Consider the following 4,894-nt stretch of genomic DNA (forward strand, 5'->3'; position numbering starts at 1 on the left):
ACTGGGCTATTTAGGGGCTCCCAGCCAGGCTGATCCTCAGTACGGTGCGCGTAACGCCTTGATCCAGCCCCTACCTCCAGACCACGATCAAAGACCATTTCCGTATGGCATAGCGATGAAAACGCATAAGCACACAGCACTGATCCCTGATCTTAGCTGGACACCCTCCCGACATCGCACGGGATTGCTCTGTAGTGCCCATTTCTAGCCGGCACCCTCGCGGAGGGTTCAGTCCGAGGATTTTCGCCGACCTCCAGAGTCACTTAGTTAACCATGAAAATTCATATCGCCTGAAAATATAAAAATTCGAAACATCAATACTTTTCTATTAAAATTTGAAATTCATTCCACCAAAAAAATTTCAATTTGAAAAGAGTTTAACTATGGGGGCACGCTGGTTTAAACTTTTGTTTACTGAGCGTTGTGTAAATCAAAATCGGTAGTTAAACTTTTGTCAGTGGTTAACTACGCACTGTGAATTTGGCCCTAAATGAAATTAATTGGTGCTCGTATATATGTACAAACATATGTAAATGCATGTGTGTGCACCTATGTATTAATATCGTTGAATTATTTTAATATCTATTTCAAAATTGTATACAGACAAGACTAAAAAGTAGAAAATAATTATTATAGAAAATTATTATTATTATTATTATTATTTGTATTACAGGCGCCCCACGCTTTTCATTTTCAATCTCATAAATTGTTTATAACGAACTTTGCTAAAATTTCAAAATCAAAAGTTATCAAAACAAATTCTATGGGATTGGGAAATATTATTTTATAATTTTTAGTCCATTTATAAAAGCGTTGTATATTAAACAGTTTTTTTTTTTTTAATATTATTTATTCTTCTGTTATTATAAAAGTTTCTCAAAGCATTTGTTCTTGAAATGAATTAAATTCAGGATTTAATCGGCCGAAGCACCGGCCGATTCTTTGCCGATTAAATCCTGAATATAATTTCATTTTAGGAACAAATGCTTTTATAAATTTGTATAATAACAAAAGCAAAACATAATCAAATAACTAAATAACAATACCTCATTCAAGAATTGGCCAAAAACGGCCGAATCCGATTCTTTTGGCCGATACTAGCCTCGGCATTGGCCGATTAATCGGTCGGACTCTATTCATTAGTCATTGAACTTCGGACTAAAACCTGTGCAACAGTCAAACTACAATTTTACCCTCTCAAGTGAGGGTAAAAGGAGAACAGATGCAGAAGTGCACGGGGACGCAAAAAGCACTATTTCCTGTAAAAACGTCAGTCGGTTTGTTTACATGTCATTGGTACGACACTGATTTGGCTGAAATATCACTAAATAATTATTAAAATCTATACATATTCAAACATTTCGTTGTTTACTTCCATTTGTTTCTACAAATATAAGGTTCTTTGCTTTCACCGCTTTCTGTTTTTGTTTGCACATGCAAATCGGCTGATCGTTTGACTTTTTTCATGAACTTACAGAAAAAAACTCCGGACTAAATCTTGTAACTTCTGACTAGGGTCAGTTGCCCAGTTACTCTCTCAAAAGTGTTCTCACTTACAGGTTTTATGTCAATAGGAACGACTTCCTGTAAGTTCTGACTAAATGCTCTAAACCACACTCCTATTGGAACAGACTACATATGAACATAAATATATATACTTGAGCTTAAGGGAGGAAAAGCGTCATCATAAGACAAAGCGAAAAATTTTATTAGATTTTTTGGCTTCAAATATTTCTTCGCAAGTAATGCGAGTGACGCTGTATTAAAAATCACGCTAACAAAAAATGTATGATGTAACTCAAATAGGCATTTAGCAATATCTAGTACCTAATTCTTATATTTTTGTGGTCATTAATTTCACAAAGCCGTAGTAAAGCTTTCTTAAAGGCGTTATAGAGCACTAATTTCCAAACAGGTATTTTTTTCCCACGCTTATTCTCGTTGACAATTTTCCTAATTGTTTTTGATGGCATTAAGCTAAAATACGTGCATGCATACATATGTATGTATGTATATGTATAAAAAAGGCGTAATTTATTTTTATTTGACCAATCCAACAGACGGCTGTTTATTAGATCACGCCTTAGCAATGATTGGATAAATTTTCGAAGTACTTATGAAGAAAGACAATTAGAGAGGGTGTGGTTTTCAAGCAATAGTAACTTTGCTCACTCATACGTACATACATACATATATCGGTATTCAGATACAAATGATGTTTCATCTCATATACTCTTAGCTATAGGTATAAGCATATGAATGCTTGATTATAAGAACACATCAACCCTCATTTATGTATGTACATACATACTTACTTGCAAATACATATATACATACATACATATATACGTACATACATATAATGCAAGATAAAGTATGCAATTTTTAAACGCTTTACATATGATAATTATCAATACAGTTTATACAAAAATAACTCTGAATAACCATATCCTTAGATTTCTGAAAATGTGTATATTTATGTATACCTACCTACTTAGCTCACATAATAACAAAACCAATATTACTACATACAGGCCCGTCGGGAGAGAAGGGGAAAAAAGGGGAGCATCCCCCAGTCCCGGGCTTTTTAAGGGGCCCGAAATATCAGAACCATAGCTTGTTATTATTTTTTTTTTTATGTTATTGCTCCTTCGTTATAAGCTTTTATTATAAATACTATAAATATATTCCGGTTCGTACTGACAGCTTCTGACTCTATAAATTAAAGAAAATGATCATATCGCTAGCTTAGAATGAAAAGTTGCTAAGTCCACTTTTTATGAAAACTCATATTTTGATATAAGAGGCTAAAGAAATTGAGTATGCATCGTTTCGAAAATTATAAAGGTACTTATTTTATTTTTTCCTCTTCATAAGCAATAAAAGGAAAATTTGCTAAGTCCAAAAGAAGCACCACAAATCCGATAAGGCCAAAATAATACGACATCCTTTAATAAGTATCGAATCCTTCTGGTTTTTGTGGAGTTTTGCTTTGCTTTAAACGCGCAAAATGTTTGATTCAAAGTCTTGCGAAATAGTTAAAGCAGATGGCTATAGGAAGATTTTTTCCTCTCCTGTAAAATTTTTAAAATGGGACTTAGCAACTTTTCTTTCTAAGCTAGCGATATGCCCCAAAACGCGTACTGTTACAATACGTTTTGGCTCACAGTGCTTTTCAAATACTGCTGACACTTGCTAGAATACAACTTTCGGATAGTTTTTCGTCTTGCATCTGAAAGCATATACGTAAAAAAAAATATATTGCAGATACCTCCTGTTGTTTAGGAGTTATAAGTGTTCACATTAAAATTTTTGGAAGTAATTTTAAACGCTCCTTATACATATAACTCAAGAACTACGTATTTATTGAACTTATAAATTTAATTTTGAGGTCAACATTTGCAAAAAATAGTCGGACTGTTACGTTACAGAAAAATACTGTTACGTTACCTGTACGATATAAATGCGTGTAGATTAGAACATGGGCGTAGCCAGAACGAAGTTTAGGGCGGAGCCCCCATACAATTTTTTTTTTTAAACAATAATTATTTCTAAAAAATTGTTTATTATAACTTAAAATTATTGTAACCAATAGAGAAACGGTGGGCAGACGTTCTGTGAGCCAAATGCGGCTCTTTGCGTAACAAAGTGCGGCTCTTTTTACTTTCTCTTTGCTTAGAACATGTTGGCTCTTTTTAATTTTTAAAATACATATTTCTTTACTGGACATTCTTTTCTATTGTGTTGTTTTTTTTAATCCTTTTATATACACATACGCAAATTGAGATCGGAACATTACCCGCAATTTTAGAATGAAAATTGGCTTTCTGACCTAATGTTCTTTACCGATGATGGAACATTTGCAAAACTTGAATTTGTTTCTACAAGGAGAGAATAAAAATGATTTTGATTTGTCGCAAATTATTTAAAGTTTTGAAGTTAAACTATGTCTTACAAAGCTAAACTACATCTTTTTATTCATGATCTCAAAAAAAGAATATTTCATAATTTTCCATGGCTAGAAAAAAATATTGCATATGATTTAAAAGCAGATTTTAAATAAAGATTTGCCGATTTGAAATTATTTAAATGTACGTTTGGGTACTTCATAAACCAGCTTTTTGTGTGCACGTACCTACACAAAAAACTTGCAAAGTAGGGAAATTGAAATATCAAACAAACATTTCATTTTGATGGAAATCTGCTATGTAGTTTCTGCTGGAAACAATTTGCCATTAAGACAGCTGATCAAAAACAGCTGGTTGGAATCTACGCAAATCCCAAAATCGAAGTTGATGGTTTGGAAGTTAAAATAGGGAAATGCGACTAATTAAACTTGTAAGAAGTAAGTAATTATTCCTTTAGTCTGTGAACTGTGTCAGGATAAGAATTCAGGGTTTATTTTCTTACGTTTTCAATTTTATACTTTTGAATGTAAACAACATTTCTATCAGCTGTTCGTCTAACTTGCCAGTTTCTGCCAATTTTCTGTTCTGTGTACTATTTTGAATATTTTTTTGTTGTGAGAGAACAAATGACGTTTCGCCGGAATTTTGCTGTTGGACATTTTTAACTGGAAATTTTAAACGAACATTTAACAACCAACATTTAACAGAACTGTTACGAACGGCTTTAACTGAAGTAAAACCAGATTTTGAAAATTTTGCCAAAGAATCTTTTGAATTTTCTTTAATATCTATCTTACGTATAATAGAACTATAATAAATTTAAAGTTTTTCATTTCTAATAATAATTTGGTTCGTAATTCGTCGGTTCGAATCCTACTGAAAGAAGTCTGAGGAAATGTGGTGATTTCCGAAATAGCTAACACTTCTACCATTTTTTCAAATTATTGTTGCTTTTCCACAACAAAATTTTCATTTAAAAAATGGCC

The 4,894-nt window shown here is 32.7% G+C and overlaps 1 long non-coding RNA gene across 1 annotated transcript; it reads right to left on the reverse strand.

Moving 5' to 3' along the window:
* Positions 1-252: 252 nt before the first annotated feature.
* On the reverse strand, positions 253-1,890 carry LOC118749803. Its single transcript, XR_004994287.1, has 2 exons — positions 1,828-1,890; positions 253-290 (listed from the first exon to the last, which is right to left on the reverse strand). It is a non-coding gene; the product is annotated as an uncharacterized LOC118749803 (long non-coding RNA).
* Between the last annotated feature and the right edge of the window lie 3,004 nt (positions 1,891-4,894).

This window comes from Rhagoletis pomonella, unplaced genomic scaffold, assembly GCF_013731165.1.
Source record: "Rhagoletis pomonella isolate Grant_MI unplaced genomic scaffold, Rhpom_1.0 Rhpom_scaffold_00052, whole genome shotgun sequence".
NCBI lineage: Eukaryota > Metazoa > Arthropoda > Insecta > Diptera > Tephritidae > Rhagoletis > Rhagoletis pomonella.